The 22,500-nt window shown below is 44.8% G+C and overlaps 1 long non-coding RNA gene across 3 annotated transcripts in view; it reads right to left on the minus strand.

Moving 5' to 3' along the window:
• Positions 1-11,892: 11,892 nt before the first annotated feature.
• Positions 11,893-22,500, minus strand: part of LOC135532822 (uncharacterized) — an 11,729-nt gene continuing 1,121 nt past the window's right edge. The window contains exons 2-5 of one of the 3 annotated variants that reach the window (XR_010454402.1): positions 22,473-22,500; positions 22,084-22,241; positions 13,004-21,554; positions 11,893-12,816 (exon numbers count right to left, since the gene is read on the minus strand). The exon at positions 22,473-22,500 is cut by the window's right edge and continues 13 nt beyond it. This is a non-coding gene — a long non-coding RNA (uncharacterized LOC135532822). Of the gene's footprint in view, positions 21,555-22,083; positions 22,242-22,472 lie in introns of all 3 variants that reach the window. The other 2 variants (XR_010454404.1, XR_010454401.1) reach the window with 2 other exon arrangements.

The following is a 22,500-nucleotide window of genomic DNA, read 5'->3' on the forward strand; positions in this document are numbered from 1 at the left end:
AGAGAACAGTTGGGAAAGAGTGAATGAGCTAGTTAGGGGAGATGTAGAACAGCTGAAGAATGAGAGACAGAGAAGGTAACCTAAAAAGACCAGCAGAGAGAGACAGAGTGAAGAGAAAGGACAGGAACAGACATAACAAGACATGACAGTACCCCCCCACTCACCGAGCGCCTCCTGGCGCACTCGAGGAGGAAACCTGGCGGCAACGGAGGAAATCATCGATCAGCGAACGGTCCAGCACGTCCCGAGAGGGAACCCAACTCCTCTCCTCAGGACCGTACCCCTCCCAATCCACTAGGTACTGATGACCACGCCCCGAGGGCGCATGTCCAAAATCTTACGAACCCTGTAGATGGGTGCGCCCTCGACAAGGATGGGGGGGAGGGACGAGCGGGGGCGCGAAGAACGGGCTTAACACAGGAGACATGGAAGACCGGGTGAACGCGACGAAGATAGCGCGGGAGAAGAAGTCGCACTGCGACAGGATTAATGACCTGAGAAATACGGAACGGACCAATGAACCGCGGGGCCAACTTGCGAGAAGCTGTCTTAAGGGAAGGTTCTGAGTGGAGAGCCATACTCTCTGACCGCAACAATATCTAGGACTCTTGGTCCTACGCTTATTAGCGGCCCTCACAGTCTGCGCCCTATTACGGCAAAGTGCCGACCTGACCCCCTTCCAGGTGCGCTGCGCAACGCTGGACAAAAGCCTGAGCGGAGGGGACGCAGGACTCGGCGAGCTGAGATGAGAACAGCGGAGGCTGGTACCCGAGGCTACTCTGAAAAGGGGATAGACCGGTAGCAGACGAGGGAAGCGAGTTGTGGGCGTACTCTGCCCAGGGAGCTGTTCTGACCAAGACGCAGGGTTACGAAAAGAAAGACTGCGTAAAAATGCGACCAACAGTCTGATTGGCCCGTTCGGCTTGACCGTTAGACTGGGGATGAAAGCCGGACGAGAGACTGACGGAAGCCCCAATCAAACGGCAAAACTCCCTCCAAAATTGAGACGTGAACTGCGGGCCTCTGTCGGAAACGACGTCAGACGGAAGGCCATGAATTCGGAAAACATTCTCGATAATGATCTGAGCCGTCTCCTTAGCAGAAGGGAGCTTAGCGAGAGGAATGAAATGAGCCGCCTTAGAGAATCTATCGACAACCGTAAGAATAACTGTCTTCCCCGCTGATGAAGGCAGTCCGGTGATAAAATCTAAAGCGATGTGAGACCACGGTCGAGAGGGAATGGGAAGCGGTCTGAGACGGCCGGCAGGAGGAGAGTTCCCAGATTTAGTCTGCGCGCAGACCGAACAAGCGGCGACAAATCGACGCGCGTCACGTTCCCGAGTGGGCCACCAGAAACGCTGGCGAATGGAAGCGAGCGTACCCGAACGCCGGGTGGCCGGCTAACTTGGCAGAGTGGGCCCACTGAAGAACGGCCGGACGAGTAGGAACGGGAACGAACAGAAGGTTCCTAGGACAAGCTCGCGGCGACGGAGTGTGAGCGAGTGCTTGCTTTACCTGCCTCTCAATTCCCAGACAGTCAACCCGACAACACGCCCGTCAGGGAGAATCCCCTCGGGGTCGGTGGAGACCTCAGAAGAACTGAAGAGACGAGATAAAGCATCAGGCTTGGTGTTTTTTGAGCCCGGACGATAAGAAATAACAAACTCGAAACGAGCGAAAAACAGAGCCCAACGAGCCTGACGCGCATTAAGTCGTTTGGCTGAACGGATGTACTCAAGGTTCCTATGGTCAGTCCAAACGACAAAAGGAACGGGGTCGCCCCCTCCAACCACTGTCGCCATTCGCCTAGGGCTAAGCGGATGGCGAGCAGTTCGCGATTACCAACATCATAGTTACGTTCTGACGGCGATAAGCGATGAGAGAAAAACGCGCAAGGATGGACCTTGCCGTCAGAGAGAGAGCGCTGAGAAAGAATGGCTCCCACGCCCACCTCTGACGCGTCAACCTCAACAACAAACTGACTAGAGATGTCAGGTGTAACAAGAATAGGTGCGGATGTAAAACGATTCTTAAGAAGATCAAAAGCTCCCTGGGCGGAAACGGACCACTTAAAGCACGTCTTAACAGAAGTAAGGGCTGTGAGGGGAGCTGCCACCTGACCGAAATTACGGATGAAACGACGATAGAAATTAGCGAAGCCCAGAAAGCGCTGCAGCTCGACGCGTGACTTAGGAACGGGCCAATCAATGACAGCCTGGACCTTAGCGGGATCCATCTTAATGCCCTCAGCGGAAATAACGGAACCGAGAAAAGGGACAGAGGCGGCATGAAAACTGCACTTCTCAGCCTTCACATAAAGACAGTTCTCCAAAAGGCGCTGGAGGACGCGTCGCACGTGCTGAACATGAATCGAGAGAGACGGTGAAAAAATCAGGATATCGTCCATGTAAACGAAAACAAAAATGTTCAGCATGTCTCTCAGGACGTCGTTAACTAGTGCCTGAAAGACAGCTGGAGCGTTAACGAGGCCGAAAGGAAGAACCCGGTATTCAAAGTGCCCTAACGGAGTGTTAAACGCCGTCTTCCACTCGTCCCCTCCCTGATGCGCACGAGATGGTAGGCGTTACGAAGGTCCAATTTGGTGAAAAACCTGGCTCCCTGCAGGATCTCGAAGGCTGAAGACATAAGAGGAAGCGGATAACGATTCTTAACTGTTATGTCATTCAGCCCTCGATAATCCACGCATGGGCGCAGGGACCCGTCCTTCTTCTGAACAAAAAAAAACCCCGCTCCGGCGGGAGAGGAGGAGGAGACTATGGTACCGGCGTCGAGCGAAACCGACAAATAATCCTCGAGAGCCTTACGTTCGGGAGCCGACAGAGAGTATAATCTACCCCGGGGGAGTAGTTCCCGGAAGGAGATCAATACTACAGTCATACGACCGGTGTGGAGGGAGAGAAGTGGCCTTGGAACGACTGAACACCGTGCGCAGATCGTGATACTCCTCCGGCACCCCTGTCAAATCGCCAGGCTCCTCCTGTGAAGAAGAGACAGAGGAAACAGGAGGGATAGCAGACATTAAACAGGTCACATGACAAGAAACATTCCAGGATAGGATAGTATTACTAGACCGATTAATAGAAGGGTTATGGCGCACTAGCCAGGGATGACCCAAAACAACAGGTGTAAAAGGTGAACGAAAAATTTAAAAAGAAATGGTTTCGCTATGATTACCAGAGACAGTGAGGGTTAAAGGCAGCGTCTCACGCTGAATCTTGGGGAGAGAACTACCATCTAAAGCGAACAAGGCCGTGGGCTCCCTAACTGTCTGAGAGGAATGTCATGTTCCCGAGCCCAGGTCTCGTCCATAAAACAGCCCTCCGCCCCAGAGTCTATCAAGGCACTGCAGGAAGCAGATGAACCGGGCCAGCGGAGATGGACCGGAAAGGTAGTGCGTGATCCAGAAGGAGAGGCCTGAGTAGTTGCGCTCACCAGTAGCCCTCCTCTTACTGATGAGCTCTGGCTTTTACTGGACATGAGGTGACAAAATGACCAGCGGAGCCGCAGTAGAGACAGAGGCGATTGGTGATTCTCCGTTCCTTCTCCTTGGCCGAGATGCGGATACCCCCAGCTGCATAGGCTCAGCATCCGAGCCGGCGGAGGAGGGTGGCAGTGATGCGGCAGGTGGCAGTGATGTGGAGAGGGGAGCAACGGAGAACGCGAGCTCCTTTCCACGAGCTCGGCGACGAAGATCAAACCGTCGCTCTATGCGAATAGCGAGAGCTATTAAGGAGTCCAGACTGGAAGGAACCTCCCGGGAGAGGATCTCATCCTTAACCTCGACGAGGAGACCCTCCAGAAAACGAGCGAGCAAAGCCGGCTCGTTCCAGTCACTAGAGGCAGCGAGAGTGCGAAACTCAATAGAATAATCCGTTATGGATCGATTCCCCTGACATAGGGAAGACAGGGCCCTGGAAGCCTCCTCCCCAAAAACAGAACGGTCAAAAACCCGTATCATCTCCTCCTTAAAGTCCTGATACTGGTTAATACACTCAGCCCTCGCCTCCCAGATTGCCGTGCCCCACTCACGCGCCCGTCCGGTAAGGAGAGAAATGACGTAGGCGATGCGGGCTGCGCTCCTGGAGTAAGTGTTGGGCTGGAGAGAGAACACCACATCACACTGAGTGAGGAATGAGCGGCACTCAGTGGGCTCCCCAGAGTAACACGGCGGGTTGTTGATCCTGGGCTCCGGAGACTCGGAAACCCTGGAAGTGGGCGGTGGATCGAGGTGGAGTTGGTGAACCTGTCTTGTGAGGTCGGAGACTTGGACGGCCAGGGTCTCAACGGCATGTCGAGCAGCAGACAATTCCTCCTCGTGTCTGCCTAGCATCGCTCCCTGGATCTCGACGGCGGAGTGAAAAGGGTCCGGAGCCGCTGGGTCCATTCTAGGTCTGATTCTTCTGTTATGTACTTGAGTGAAGACCCAAAAGCGGTTTTAACAGAAAACAGAGTTCTTTAATGAAAAACAGGAATGGCATAAATCCTCTTCCAACGTAGTCAATGGAACAAAAAGAACGTTAGTATAATGCAGGATGCACCTGCCAGGCAGACTCCGACAGGATAGGACAAGGTGGAAGCAAACGAGACGACAGCTTGCTTCTGGCATCAAAAACACAAACAAGAATCAGACACTGAAAGTAGCAGGAACAGAGAGAGAAATAGAGACCTAATCAGAGGGGGAAGAGAGAACAGGTGGGAAAGAGTGAATGAGCTAGTTAGGGGAGATGTAGAACAGCTGAAGAATGAGAGACAGAGAAGGTAACCTAAAAAGACCAGCAGAGAGAGACAGAGTGAAGAGAAAGGACAGGAACAGACATAACAAGACATGACAAGTGCATTGTGTCATTTTGGAGTCACTTTTATTGTAAATAAGAACAGAATATGTTTATAAACACTTCTATATTAATGTGGATGCTACCATGATTACAAATGAGTACTATGACATGTAAAAACCCTGGAATGAGTACTATGACATGTAAAAACCCTGGAATGAGTACTATGACATATAAAACCCCTGGAATGAGTACTATGACATATAAAAACCCTGGAATGAGTACTATGACATGTAAAAACCCTGGAATGAGTACTATGACGTATAAAAACCCTGGAATGAGTACTATGACATGTAAAAACCCTGGAATGAGTACTATGACATGTAAAAACCCTGGAATGAGTACTATGACATGTAAAAACCATGGAATGAGTACTATGACATGTAAAAACCCTGGAATGAGTACTATGACATGTAAAAACCCTGGAATGAGTACTATGACATGTAAAAACCCTGGAATGAGTACTATGACGTATAAAAACCCTGGAATGAGTACTATGACATGTAAAAACCCTGGAATGAGTACTATGACATGTAAAAACCCTGGAATGAGTACTATGACATATAAAAACCCTGGAATGAGTACTATGACATATAAAAACCCTGGAATGAGTACTATGACATGTAAAAACACTGGAATGAGTACTATGACATGTAAAAACCCTGGAATGAGTACTATGACATGTAAAAACCCTGGAATGAGTACTATGACGTATAAAAACCCTGGAATGAGTACTATGACATATAAAAACCCTGGAATGAGTACTATGACATATAAAAACCCTGGAATGAGTACTGTAGGTGTGTCCAAACCTTTGACTGGTACTGTACTTCTTATGCTCCACCGGCACATTAATGCGTGAAGATACATGTTAGAACGGCCCAAGTATTCCAGAGAAATATTCTGCCATTGGCATAATGCCTTTTACATGCCTTTGTAGGTACTTTGTTCGATGCTGAAAGCTATCCTTTTCCATATTTTTATCTCCCCCACTATCCTGGAAGTGGTATGGGGTGATGGATGAGGTGGTGAAGGGTCTGCCACTCCATCACCCCACCGGTCGTCATCCCCTCCCTCCCTCCCTCCCTCCCTCCCTCCCTCCCTTCCTCCCTCCCTCCCTCCCTCCCTCCCTCCCTCCCTCCCTCCCTCCCTTTCTTTCCTTTCTTTCCTTCCTTCCTTCCTTCCTTCCTTCCTTCCTCCCTCCCTCCCTTCCTCCCTTTCTTTCCTTCCTTCCTTCCTTCCTTCCTTCCTTTCTCCCTCCCTCCCTCCCTCCCTCCCTCCCTTCCTTCTTTCCTTTCCCTCCCTTCCCAGAAAGGTCCAGGTGTGGAGGCAGGAGGTGACTGAAAGGGAGGCACTCTTTATGGCCATTTTACAGGCCATGATTAAGAAGTAGTTTTATGTGTTTTGTATGTAATTTATTTATAGCTATTAATTTCTACATTTTCTACTGTTTCTGGTAAGTCCTTTATTTAAACCCAAAGTGGAGTTCTGTTTTCTCTTTGAAAAGTTCTGTTGTTTGTAATAAAAATAAACAAACTGGCACACTGGCATGTTCCAGCCCTAACGCCAGGTTCGCATTTAATGCTTGCTCTCACATGTGCAGGTGGAAATATTTGAGGTGTGTCCTTGAAAATTCCTGCCTGGCTATTTCCAGGCAGCAACTGCTTTTACGGGTAACACAATTGGTTATGGCAGGAATTTTGACGGCGGAAACATATCCTCAGAGCCATGACTCACACTGCCCATATGCACATTGACTCACACCGCCCATATCCACATTGACTCACACTGCCCATATGCACATTGACTCACACTGCCCATATGCACATTGACTCACACTGCCCATATGCACATTGACTCACACTGCCCATATGCACATTGACTCACACTGCCCATATGCACATTGACTCACACTGCCCATATGCACATTGACTCACACTGCCCATATGCACATTGACTCACACTGCCCATATGCACATTGACTCACACTGCCCATATGCACATTGACTCACACCGCCCATATGCACATTGACTCACACTGCCCATATGCACATTGACTCACACCGCCCATATGCACATTGACTCACACCGCCCATATGCACATTGACTCACACTGCCCATATGCACATTGACTCACACTGCCCATATGCACATTGACTCACACTGCCCATATGCACATTGACTCACACTGCCCATATCCACATTGACTCACACTGCCCATATGCACATTGACTCACACTGCCCATATCCACATTGTCTCACACTGCCCATATGCACATTGACTCACACTGCCCATATCCACATTGACTCACACTGCCCATATGCACATTGACTCACACTGCCCATATGCACATTGACTCACACTGCCCATATGCACATTGACTCACACTGCCCATATCCACATTGACTCACACTGCCCATATGCACATTGACTCACACCGCCCATATGCACATTGACTCACACTGCCCATATGCACATTGACTCACACTGCCCATATGCACATTGACTCACACTGCCCATATGCACATTGACTCACACTGCCCATATGCACATTGACTCACACTGCCCATATGCACATTGACTCACACTGCCCATATGCACATTGACTCACACTGCCCATATGCACATTGACTCACACTGCCCATATGCACATTGACTCACACTGCCCATATGCACATTGACTCACACTGCCCATATGCACATTGACTCACACTGCCCATATGCACATTGACTCACACTGCCCATATGCACATTGACTCACACTGCTCATATGCACATTGACTCACACTGCCCATATGCACATTGACTCACACTGCCCATATGCACATTGACTCACACTGCCCATATGCACATTGACTCACATTGCCCATATGCACATGGACTCACACTGCCCATATGCACATTGACTCACACTGCCCATATGCACATTGACTCACACTGCCCATATGCACATTGACTCACACTGCCCATATGCACATTGACTCACACTGCCCATATGCACATTGACTCACACTGCCCATATGCACATTGACTCACATTGCCCATATGCACATTGAACAAGAGAAGTCTTATGTGCATTGCTTGCAGAAGTGGGGATCTTTTTTTTTTTATCCAATCGGATTAACAGCTTACCCGACCAATCGGGGGCATCCGCATGGTCCTAAAGCACACCGTTGCCCCGTTTTGTATCACATTCCAACAATAAAACCCCACTACACTGCACTTGATTCTACAATATTCCACACTCTATTCCACACTCTATTCCACACTCTATTCTACACTCTATTCTACATTCTATTCTACACTCTATTCTACACTCTATTCCACACTCTATTCCACACTCTATTCCACACTCTATTCTACACTCTATTCTACATTCTATTCTACACTCTATTCTACACTCTATTCCACACTCTATTCCACACTACTCTACACTCTATTCCACACTACTCTACACTCTATTCCACAATATTCTACACGATATTCCACACTCTATTCCACACTCTATTCCACACTCTATTCCACACTACTCTACAATCTACATGATATTCCACACTCTATTCTACACTCTATTCTACATTCTATTCTACACTCTATTCTACACTCTATTCCACACTCTATTCCACAATCTATTCCACACTCTATTCTACACTCTATTCTACATTCTATTCTACACTCTATTCTACACTCTATTCCACACTCTATTCCACACTACTCTACACTCTATTCCACACTACTCTACACTCTATTCCACAATATTCTACACGATATTCCACACTCTATTCCACACTCTATTCCACACTCTATTCCACACTACTCTACAATCTACATGATATTCCACACTCTATTCTACACTCTATTCTACATTCTATTCTACACTCTATTCTACACTCTATTCCACACTCTATTCCACACTACTCTACACTCTATTCCACACTACTCTACACTCTATTCCACAATATTCTACACGATATTCCACACTCTATTCCACACTCTATTCCACACTCTATTCCACACTACTCTACAATCTACATGATATTCCACACTCTATTCTACACTCTATTCTACATTCTATTCTACACTCTATTCTACACTCTATTCCACACTCTATTCCACACTACTCTACACTCTATTCCACACTACTCTACACTCTATTCCACAATATTCTACACGATATTCCACACTCTATTCCACACTCTATTCCACACTCTATTCCACACTACTCTACAATCTACATGATATTCCTACCTACTCTACACTCTATTCTACAATATTCTACACAATATTCCACACTCTATTCTACACTCTATTCCACACTCTATTCTAAACTCTATTCCACACTCTATTCTACACAATTTCACACTCTATTCCACACTCTATTCCACACTCTATTCCACACTCTATTCCACACTACTCAACACTATATTCCGCGATATTCCACACTCTATTCCACACTACTCCACAATCTATTCTACAATATTCCACACTATATTCCACACTCTATTCCACACTCTATTCCACAATACTCTACACTCTATTCCACACTACTCTACATTCTATTCCACAATATTCTACACGATATTCCACAATATATTCTACACGATATTCCAACCTACTCTACACTCTATTCTACAATATTCTACACGATATTCCACACTCTATTCTACACTCTATTCTACACTCTATTCTACACTCTATTCCACACTCTATTCCACACTCTATTCTAAACTATATTCCACACTCTATTCTACACTATTCCACACTCTATTCCACGCTCTATTCCACACTCTATTCCACACTACTCTACACGATATTCCACACTCTATTCCACACTCTATTCTACACTTTATTCCACACTCTATTCTACACTTTATTCCACATTCTATTCTACACTTTATTCCACACTCTATTCCACACTCTATTCCACACTCTATTCCACACTACTCTACACTCTATTTCCACACTACTCTACACTCTATTCCACAATATTCTACACGATATTCCACACAATATTCCACACTCTATTCTACACTTTATTCCACATTCTATTCCACACTCTATTCCACACTCTATTCCACACTCTATTCCACACTACTCTACACTCTATTCTACAATATTCCACACTATATTCCACACTCTATTCCACACTACTTTACACTCTATTCCACACTACTCTACACTCTATTCTACAATATTCCACACAATATTCCACACTCTATTCCACACTCTATTCTACACTCTATTCTACACTCTATTCCACACTATATTCCACACTCTATTCCACACTCTTTTCCACACTCTATTCCACACTCTATTCCACACTCTATTCCACACTCTATTCTACACTCTATTCCACACTCTATTCTATACTCTTTTCCACACTCTATTCTACACTCTTTTCCACACTCTATTCCACACTCTATTCCACACTCTATTCTACACTCTATTCCACACTCTATTCTACACTCTACTCTACACTCTATTCTACACTCTATTCCACACTCTATTCTACACTCTATTCCACACTCTTTTCCACACTCTATTCCACACTCTATTCCACACTCTATTCTACACTATTCCACACTCTAGTCCACACTATTCCACACTCTATTCTACACTTTATTCCACACTCTATTCTACACTTTATTCCACATTCTATTCTACACTTTATTCCACACTCTATTCCACACTCTATTCCACACTCTATTCCACACTACTCTACACTCTATTTCCACACTACTCTACACTCTATTCCACAATATTCTACACGATATTCCACACAATATTCCACACTCTATTCTACACTTTATTCCACATTCTATTCCACACTCTATTCCACACTCTATTCCACACTCTATTCCACACTACTCTACACTCTATTCTACAATATTCCACACTATATTCCACACTCTATTCCACACTACTTTACACTCTATTCCACACTACTCTACACTCTATTCTACAATATTCCACACAATATTCCACACTCTATTCCACACTCTATTCTACACTCTATTCTACACTCTATTCCACACTATATTCCACACTCTATTCCACACTCTTTTCCACACTCTATTCCACACTCTATTCCACACTCTATTCTACACTCTATTCCACACTCTATTCTATACTCTTTTCCACACTCTATTCTACACTCTTTTCCACACTCTATTCCACACTCTATTCCACACTCTATTCTACACTCTATTCCACACTCTATTCTACACTCTACTCTACACTCTATTCTACACTCTATTCCACACTCTATTCTACACTCTATTCCACACTCTTTTCCACACTCTATTCCACACTCTATTCCACACTCTATTCTACACTATTCCACACTCTAGTCCACACTATTCCACACTCTATTCTACACTCTATTCCACACTATTCTATACTCTACTCTATATTCGTGACTCCATTCGTGACTCTATTCGACACTCTATTCGACACTCTATTCGTGACTCTATTCGACACTCTATTTGACACTCTATTTGACACTCTATTCGACACTCTATTCGTGACTCTATTCGCGACTCTATTCGACACTCTATTCGACACTCTATTCGTGACTCTATTCGTGACTCGATCAAATCAAAGTTTATTTTTCACGTGCGCTGAATACAACAGGTTTAGACCTTACAGTGAAATGCTGAATACAACAGGTGTAGTAGACCTGACAGTGAAATGCTGAATACAACAGGTGTAGTAGACCTCACAGTGAAATGCTGAATACAACAGGTGTAGTAGACCTTACAGTGAAATACTGAATACAACAGGTGTAGTAGACCTGACAGTGAAATGCTGAATACAACAGGTGTAGAGACCTTACAGTGAAATGCTGAATACAACAGGTGTAGTAGACCTGACAGTGAAATGCTGAATACAACAGGTGTAGTAGACCTTACAGTGAAATGCTGAATATAACAGGTGTAGTAGACCTTACAGTGAAATGCTGAATACAACAGGTGTAGTAGACCTCACAGTGAAATGCTGAATACAACAGGTGTAGTAGACCTTACAGTGAAATGCTGAATACAACAGGTGTAGTAGACCTCACAGTGAAATGCTGAATACAACAAGTGTAGTAGACCTTACAGTGAAATGCTGAATACAACAGGTTTAGAGACCTTGCAGTGAAATGCTGAATACAACAGGTGTAGAGACCTTACAGTGAAATGCTGAATACAACAGGTGTAGGGACCTTACAGTGAAATGCTGAATACAACAGGTGTAGTAGACCTTACAGTGAAATGCTGAATACAACAGGTGTAGTAGACCTCAAAGTGAAATGCTGAATACAACAGGTGTAGTAGACCTCACAGTGAAATGCTGAATACAACAGGTGTAGTAGACCTCACAGTGAAATGCTGAATACAACAGGTGTAGTAGACCTCACAGTGAAATACTGAATACAACAGGTGTAGTAGACCTGACAGTGAAATGCTGAATACAACAGGTGTAGAGACCTTACAGTGAAATGCTGAATACAACAGGTGTAGTAGACCTGACAGTGAAATGCTGAATACAACAGGTGTAGTAGACCTTACAGTGAAATGCTGAATATAACAGGTGTAGTAGACCTTACAGTGAAATGCTGAATACAACAGGTGTAGTAGACATCACAGTGAAATGCTGAATACAACAGGTGTAGTAGACCTTACAGTGAAATGCTGAATACAACAGGTGTAGTAGACCTCACAGTGAAATGCTGAATACAACAAGTGTAGTAGACCTTACAGTGAAATGCTGAATACAACAGGTTTAGAGACCTTACAGTGAAATGCTGAATACAACAGGTGTAGGGACCTTACAGTGAAATGCTGAATACAACAGGTGTAGTAGACCTCACAGTGAAATGCTGAATACAACAAGTGTAGTTGACCTTACAGTGAATTGCTGAATACAACAGGTTTAGAGACCTTGCAGTGAAATGCTGAATACAACAGGTGTAGAGACCTTACAGTGAAATGCTGAATACAACAGGTGTAGTAGACCTCAAAGTGAAATGCTGAATACAACAGGTGTTGACCTTACAGTGAAATGCTGAATACAACAGGTGTAGTAGACCTCACAGTGAAATTCTGAATACAACAGGTGTAGTAGACCTCACAGTGAAATACTGAATACAACAGGTGTAGTAGACCTTACAGTGAAATGCTGAATACAACAGGTGTAGGGACCTTACAGTGAAATGCTGAATACAACAGGTGTAGTAGACCTCACAGTGAAATGCTGAATACAACAAGTGTAGTTGACCTTACAGTGAATTGCTGAATACAACAGGTTTAGAGACCTTGCAGTGAAATGCTGAATACAACAGGTTTAGAGACCTTGCAGTGAAATGCTGAATACAACAGGTGTAGTAGACCTCAAAGTGAAATGCTGAATACAACAGGTGTAGTAGACCTCACAGTGAAATGCTGAATACAACAGGTGTAGTAGACCTCACAGTGAAATGCTGAATACAACAGGTGTAGTAGACCTCACAGTGAAATACTGAATACAACAGGTGTAGTAGACCTCACAGTGAAATACTGAATACAACAGGTGTAGTAGACCTGAGAGTGAAATGCTGAATACAACAGGTGTAGAGACCTTACAGTGAAATGCTGAATACAACAGGTGTAGTAGACCTGACAGTGAAATGCTGAATACAACAGGTGTAGTAGACCTTACAGTGAAATGCTGAATATAACAGGTGTAGTAGACCTTACAGTGAAATGCTGAATACAACAGGTGTAGTAGACATCACAGTGAAATGCTGAATACAACAGGTGTAGTAGACCTTACAGTGAAATGCTGAATACAACAGGTGTAGTAGACCTCACAGTGAAATGCTGAATACAACAAGTGTAGTAGACCTTACAGTGAAATGCTGAATACAACAGGTTTAGAGACCTTACAGTGAAATGCTGAATACAACAGGTGTAGAGACCTTACAGTGAAATGCTGAATACAACAGGTGTAGGGACCTTACAGTGAAATGCTGAATACAACAGGTGTAGTAGACCTCACAGTGAAATGCTGAATACAACAAGTGTAGTTGACCTTACAGTGAATTGCTGAATACAACAGGTTTAGAGACCTTGCAGTGAAATGCTGAATACAACAGGTGTAGAGACCTTACAGTGAAATGCTGAATACAACAGGTGTAGTAGACCTCAAAGTGAAATGCTGAATACAACAGGTGTTGACCTTACAGTGAAATGCTGAATACAACAGGTGTAGTAGACCTCACAGTGAAATTCTGAATACAACAGGTGTAGTAGACCTCACAGTGAAATACTGAATACAACAGGTGTAGTAGACCTTACAGTGAAATGCTGAATACAACAGGTGTAGGGACCTTACAGTGAAATGCTGAATACAACAGGTGTAGTAGACCTCACAGTGAAATGCTGAATACAACAAGTGTAGTTGACCTTACAGTGAAATGCTGAATACAACAGGTGTAGTTGACCTTACAGTGAATTGCTGAATACAACAGGTTTAGAGACCTTGCAGTGAAATGCTGAATACAACAGGTTTAGAGACCTTGCAGTGAAATGCTGAATACAACAGGTGTAGAGACCTTACAGTGAAATGCTGAATACAACAGGTGTAGTAGACCTCACAGTGAAATGCTGAATACAACAGGTGTTGACCTTACAGTGAAATGCTGAATACAACAGGTGTAGTAGACCTTACAGTGAAATACTGAATACAACAGGTGTAGTAGACCTTACAGTGAAATGCTGAATACAACAGGTGTAGTAGACCTTACAGTGAAATGCTGAATACAACAGGTGTAGTGGACCTTACAGTGAAATGCTGAATACAACAGGTGTAGAGACCGTACAGTGAAATGCTGAATACAACAGGTGTAGTAGACCTCACTGTGAAATGCTGAATACAACAGGTGTAATAGACCTTACAGTGAAATGCTGAATACAACAGGTGTAGTAGACCTTACAGTGAAATGCTGAATAAAACAGGTGTAGTAGACCTTACAGTGAAATGCTGAATACAACAGGTGTAGTAGACCTTACAGTGAAATGCTGAATACAACAGGTGTAGAGACCGTACAGTGAAATGCTGAATACAACAGGTGTAGTAGACCTCGCAGTGAAATACGGAATACAACAGGTGTAGTAGACCTTACAGTGAAATGCTGAATACAACAGGTGTAGAGACCGTACAGTGAAATGCTGAATACAACAGGTGTAGTAGACCTCGCAGTGAAATACGGAATACAACAGGTGTAGTAGACCTCGCAGTGAAATGCTGAATACAACAGGTGTAGATCTTACAGGCTTTTTTTTAACCAACAGTGCAAAAAGGTTATTATTACTATATACAGTAGATAGGCTATATACAGTAGAGAGGCTTTATACAGTAGTGAGGCTATAAACAGTAGAGAGGCTATATACAGTAGAGAGGCTACATACAGTAGAGAGGCTATATACATTAGAGAGGCTATATACAGTAGATAGGCTATATACAGTAGTGAGGCTATATACAGTAGTAAGGCTATATACAGTAGAGAGGCTATATACAGTAGAGAGGCTATATACAGTAGAGAGGCTATATACAGTAGAGAGGCTATATACAGTAGAGTGGCTATATACAGTATTGAGGCTATATACAGTAGTGAGGCTATATACAGTAGAGAGGCTATATACAGTAGAGAGGCTATATACAGTAGAGTGGCTATATACAGTATTGAGGCTATATACAGTAGTGAGGCTATATACAGTAGCAGGGCAATAACAGTAGCGAGGCTATATACAGTAGAGAGGCTATATACAGTAGAGAGGCTACATACAGTAGCGAGGCTACATACATTAGCGAGGCTATATACAGTAGTGAGGCTATATACAGTAGTGAGGCTATATACAGTAGCGAGGCTATATACAGTAGCAAGGCTATAAAAGTAGCAAGGATACATACCGGTTAGTCGGGCTGATTGAGGTAGTATGTACATGTAGATGTGGTTAAAGTGACTATGCGTATATGATGAACAGAGAGTAGCAGTAGCATGAAAGAGGGGTTGGAGTGTGGTGGGACACAATGCAGATAGACTGGTTTGCCAATGTGCTCGTATGTATATGAATGTATAGTTAAAGTGACTGTGCCTATTTGATAAACAGAGAGTAGTGTAAAAGAGGGGTTGGGGGTGGAACACAATGCAAATTGTCCGGGTAGCCATTTGATTACCTGTTTAGGAGTCTTATGGCTTGGGGGTAGAAGCTGTTGAGAAGCCTTTTGGTCCTAGACTTGGCACTCCGGTACTGCTTGCCATGAGGTAACAGAGAGAACAGTCTATGACTGGGGTGGCTGGGGTCTTTGACCATTGTTAGGGCCTTCCTCTGACACCGCCTGGTATAGAGGTCCTGGATGGCAGGCAGCTTATCCCCAGGGATGTACTGGGCCGTACTCACTGCCCTCTGTAGTGCATTGTGGTCGGAGGACGAGCAGTGGCCGTACCAGGCAGTGATGCAACCAGTCAGGATGCTCTCGATGGTGCAGCTGTAGAACCTTTTGTGGATCTAAGGACCCATGCCAAATCTTTTCAGTTTCCTGAGGGGGAATAGGCTTTGTTGTACCCTCTTCACGATTGTCTTGGTGTGTTTTGACCATTCTAGTTTGTTGTTGATGTGGACACCAAGGATCTTGAAGCTTTCAACCTGCTCCACTACAGCCCCATTGATGAGAATGGGGGCGTGCTCGGCCCTCCTTTTCCTCTAGTCCACAATCATCTCCTTAGTCTTGATTACGTTGAGGGATAGGTTGTTATTCTGGCACCACCTGGCCAGGTCTCTGACCACCTCCCTATAGACTGTCTCATCGTTGTCGGTGATCACTCTTGTCATGTGCAAACTTAATGATGGTGTTGGGAGTCGTGCATAGCCACGCAGTCGTGGGTGAACAGGGAGTACAGGAGGGGACTAAGCACGCACCTCTCGGGGGCTCCAGTGTTGAGGATCAGCGTGGCAGATGTGTTGCTACCGACCCTCACCACCTGCGGGCGGCCTGTCAGGAAGTCCAGGATCCAGTTGCAGAGGGAGGTGTTTAGTCCCAGGATCCTTAGCTTAGTGAAGAGCTTTGAGGGTACTATGGTGTTGAAATGTGTCAATGAACAGCATTCTCGCATAGGTGTTCCTTTTGTCCAGGTGGGGAAAGGCAGTGTGGAATGTAATAGAGATTACATCATCTGTGGATCTGTTTGGGCAGTATGCAAATTGGACAGGGTCTAGGGTTTCTGGGATAGTGGGTTTCTGGGATAATGGGTTTCTGAGATAATGGGTTTCTGGGATAGTGGGTTTCTGGGATAGTGAGTTTCTGGGATAGTGGGTTTCTGGGATAGTGGGTTTCTGGGATAGTGGGTTTCTGGGATAGTGGGTTTCTGGGATAGTGGGTTTCTGGGATAGTGGGTTTCTGGGATAGTGGGTTTCTGGGATAGTGGGTTTCTGGGATAGTGGGTTTCTGGGATAGTGAGTTTCTGGGATAGTGGGTTTCTGGGATAGTGGGTTTCTGGGATAGTGGGTTTCTGGGATAATGGGTTTCTGGGATAGTGGGTTTCTGGGATAGTGGGTTTCTGGGATAGTGGGTTTCTGGGATAGTGGGTTTCTGGGATAGTGGGTTTCTGGGATAGTGGGTTTCTGGGATAGGCAACAGTGGGTTAACTGCCTTGTTCATGGGCATTTTCCAGCCTTTCAAAGCACTTCATGGCTACGGACCTGAGTGCTACGGGTTGGTAGTCATTTAGGCAGGTTGCCTTCGTGTTCTTGGGCACAGGGTCTATGGTGGTCTGCTTGAAACAAGGTGGTATTACAGACTTAATCTCGTTGCAATATGTCTCAATTGAACACACAGTAACACGTGGTTTGGTTTATGCCTTTAACAGCAGCAGGTAGCCTTGTGGTTAGAGCATTTGACTTGTAACCGAAAGGTTGAAAGATTGAATCCCCGAACTGACAAGGTCAAAATCTGTCATTCTGCCCCTGAACAAGGCAGTTAACCCACTGTTCCTAGGCTGTCATTGAAAATAAGAAGTTGTTTTTAACTGCCTTGCCTCGTAAAATAAAATCAATGTTAAATAATGATGCCCTGTCAAACAGTGTTCCTTTTGTCAATAATAACTATGACAAAAATAATCATTGTCAACGACCTAAAAAATCGTTGTCAACAAAAACTATTAATGAGACAATTAAAACAAATTAACCAAATGTCTCCTGTCTTAACTCCCAGAAAATATTCTGGGCTGTTCTACCAATTGGTCTGAGGAGGTCACAGTCACCTGCACAAACCACCATATAGTGAGAGAGAACAAGACCAAGATGTACAATGCAAGGCTTCTCTTCAGACAACAACATTTCCCACCACATCTTCTCTTATCACTCTGTGATAACTGTTGTAACATGTTAAGGTGACGTTAGATTAAAGGCTTAAACTATCAAAGGAGGTCCTATCAAAAACACTGAAATCAACTCATAAAAACGCCACTTTATCCTTTCAAACCCTTCATTCTGGGTTGTACAATCGAAATGATAAATTATCCGTATTCCATAAGTCTAACACTTGTAAAGCCATGGCAGTAGAACGGTTTAAATTAAGACCTTCGCTTCATCACACTCACACACATACTTCATTACACATGCTTCATACACATGCTTCATACACTTAAACACATGCTTCATACACTTACACACATGCTTCATCACACTTACACACATGCTTCATCACACTTACACACATGCTTCATACACTGACACACATGCTTCATTACACTGACACACATGCTTCATTACACTTAAACACATGCTTCATACACTGACACACATGCTTCATTACACTTAAACACATGCTTCATACACTGACACACATGCTTCATTACACTGACACACATGCTTCATACACTGACACACATGCTTCATTACACTGACACACATGCTTCATCACACAAGTTCATTTACGGAAATACTATCATCATAATAAAGCTAAAATCTACAGTCAAGGTTATACTTCTATTAGTCAATCTATCAAAAAAATACACACACAAGGGAATTGTAGCTCGATGTTTAACCATTGTTTCCATAGCTCTTACCACAATGGTGTTTTAATATAAATGATTAACTCAACTTTAAACCTTCTAAACTTGTCAAACAAAAGCAACCTTCAGTTATTACTCATCGTCTCAATCTACAGTGGGAAAAAGGGAAGCTCATCCAGCTTCGGCAGCTCACCATCCCCTTGAAGAGCATTAAACGCTGAGACCGTATTACACAGGGAGAATAGCCTTACAGCCTGTTAGATAGCCTTACAGCCTGTTAGATAGCCTTACAGCCTGTTAGATAGCCTTACAGCCTGTTAGATAGCCTTACAGCCTGTTAGAGAGCCTTACAGCCTGTTAGAGAGCCTTACAGCCTGTTAGAGAGCCTTACAGCCTGTTAGATAGACTTACAGCCTGTTAGAGAGCCTTACAGCCTGTTAGATAGACTTACAGCCTGTTAGAGAGCCTTACAGCCTGTTAGAGAGCCTTACAGCCTGTTAGAGAGCCTTACAGCCTGTTAGAGAGCCTTACAGCCTGTTAGAGAGCCTTACAGCCTGTTAGAGAGCCTTACAGCCTGTTAGATAGCCTTACAGCCTGTTAGATAGACTTACAGCCTGTTAGAGAGCCTTACAGCCTGTTAGATATCCTTACAGCCTGTTAGATAGCCTTACAGCCTGTTAGAGAGCCTTACAGCCTGTTAGAGAGCCTTACAGCCTGTTAGATAGCCTTACAGCCTGTTAGAGAGCCTTACAGCCTGTTAGAGAGCCTTACAGCCTGTTAGATAGCCTTACAGCTTGTTAGAGAGCCTTACAGCCTGTTAGATAGCCTGACAGCCTGTTAGATAGCCTTACAGCCTGTTAGATAGCCTGACAGCCTGTTAGAGAGCCTTACAGCCTGTTAGATAGCCTTACAGCCTGTTAGAAAGCCTTACAGCCTGTTAGATAGCCTTACAGCCTGTTAGACAGCCTTACAGCCTGTTAGACAGCCTTACAGCCTGTTAGAGAGCCTTACAGCCTGTTAGACAGCCTTACAGCCTGTTAGATAGCCTTATAGCCTGTTAGACAGCCTTACAGCCTGTTAGATAGCCTTACAGCCTGTTAGATAGCCTTGCAGCCTGTTAATAATAGAATTATGCAGCCTAATCAAAAAACACACGCTGCAGCCCATTGGGCAATATGAGATCCCCAACTTCCCAACAGGGACTCCAACCAAGTTGCAAGCGTCCGCTCTAGTTGTGGGGAATAATTTTTAGCAACAGTGACAATGTATTGGGCAAGGTCAGTCACATTAGAAGAGCGACCTGGGACAAAAGTACAACATTCATCGCCAATGATTGCACAAGTGCCCCCTTGAGCTGCCAGAAGATAGTCAAGAGCCTCTCTGTTCTGAAGAGTCATTTCAGCCAATTCTTTTAGTTCCCCATTCAATTGTTCCAGGGCATTTCGAGTAGCATTGCCAATTTTCTCTACGTGTCTAGAGATATCACGGATTTGGTCTTGGGCGCCGGCAACTCCATACCCAGGGACAAACCCGTCAAAGAACCTGGAGGCAGGTGCCTGAGTGTGAGTGCCGTCGGCCAGAGACCTCTTATCTCTCCTCGTCCCAGGAGGTTTGTAGTCTCTGAAGAGAGCCTTCAGATTCTGGTCATTGTTTGGAACAGTTCTCATTGCTGTCACCACAAACCCAACAGTACAAGTACCTCCCCAGTTCAGGGGAAGGCTGTGGTAAGCCATCTTACCACACAGCCAGTAGGTGCCATTAGGGGCTCCTCTCAGAGTTGTTCTATGTTTGTCAAACCAAATTGTAAACGGTTCTTTATCAGCCTGGCCATTCTCCTGTATCACCTTTAAATTGCAAGCATTTGATCCATTAATATTCATTGTACAATTACATTTGAATTCACCCAAATAGTGATCTCCATATCCCCTAATACACCAAGGGGCAGTCGTCACCGCAGCCACTGAAATGGGTGGGAGTGAAACACTATCAGGTCTCACATAACAGAATATATTGGGTTGATTATATACCTTAACATTGTTGGTCATAGTGTAAAAAGGTATTTTTCCTGCCAACGCTATAGTAAAGTTCACCCCTATCGGGACTCCTACAAGGGGGAAGCCTGCCCCAACCTTCCCCGGACTCAACCCACACACCCAGCAGTCCTTTCCTTTGAATGTCAGGTTGGCAACCATTTGTGCTCTAGATAAGAACAAATTGTCCTCCTGGTTGTGAGGGCCCAGCAGGCCTCTCCTTCTACGGTGACCATCTACTTCTGGGCCACTACTCCAGGCCTGTGTTCGCCCCTTTGGCTCAGGACTCATTTGACCCTCTGTCGGGTTTCCTACAAGAAGACAGCCTGCTGTTCCTATTAGCATTCCTGTGCTAAAGCAGAGGAGGGCCACACGGCACCGCTGGGACTGGCGAGGCCTCATCTTCTCCTGGATCAGGAGCTCGTCTGCAGTGCTACGCGTGGATCCAGGTTTCTCTCTCAGCAAACCTTCACCGCAGTGGGGGGTGGTCTTGAAGAACTTGATATCGACGGGGGTCGTTCCAACTCTTTCTCCTGAAGTCTTTGACCACCACGGAATCACCTGGGTTCAAACAGTGTTCGGCCCCACCTGCTAGGTTCGGCATAGACGCCTTCACCCGTGGGAAAAGAGTCCTAAGAACACTGTTATGGGGAGGGGGACACAATTCTCTACAATGTCTTCCTCCGTTCCTTGCAGGGACAACCTGTTCTGGGGAAAAGGTGTATTAGTCATTAGTCTAACGTGGTGTCTCTCAAGTCCAACCTACAGTCAACAGCAATGGCTAGGTCACAGTCATGGTCTTCACCGGCATCTGCTTTAGGGAGAAGCATTGAAGGGTTAACATGTCATTCCCATACTCACACATCCACATTCCCTTAGTGCCCAAACACACCCAGTAGTACTCCATCTGCATCTTCAATGGTTCTCTTGCAGTTACCTCCTATGCATATATAATAACACCTTGCGCTATTTACTATTTACCAGTGGCTCTCAGACCACGTAGACACTACACATCAATGCCTATAGACAACGGGGCTATTCTTGCCCACGTCTTTAGCCTTCTCTCTAAGATTATGGTATCTTTCCATTTACTTCATTTTTAAGGTTTAGTTTTATTGTTCTTATTTTTTTTTAAATAAAAATTAACTTAAATTGACTTACTGAAAAGTCAGTAGATGTGTCCCTCTATTGTTCACTTATGATATGCCTCCTGCCGGGCAGTTCACAGTCAAGGTCTGGTCTGGGCGGATCCGAGTCGTCTTTTCATCAGATGAGAACTTCCCTCACGCCTTCCCATAGAATGTGCAGAATCAATCATCCTGTTTGTGATGCGGAAGGAATACGAGCCTTAGGTCACTAGGCTACCCTGGGGTGTTGGACTAGTAACCGCAAGGTTGCAAGTTCAAATCCCCGAGCTGACAAGGTACAAATCTGTCGTTCTGCTCCTGAACAGGCAGTTAACCCACTGTTCCTAAGCCGTCATTGAAAATAAGAATTTGTTCTGACTTTAAAGGTTAAAAAAATAATAATATTTAAAAAAACTGCCAGACCTGGGCTGTTCTGCCAAATGGTCTGAGG

This window comes from Oncorhynchus masou, chromosome 5 (assembly GCF_036934945.1).
Source record: "Oncorhynchus masou masou isolate Uvic2021 chromosome 5, UVic_Omas_1.1, whole genome shotgun sequence".
NCBI classification, from domain to species: Eukaryota; Metazoa; Chordata; class Actinopteri; order Salmoniformes; family Salmonidae; genus Oncorhynchus; species Oncorhynchus masou.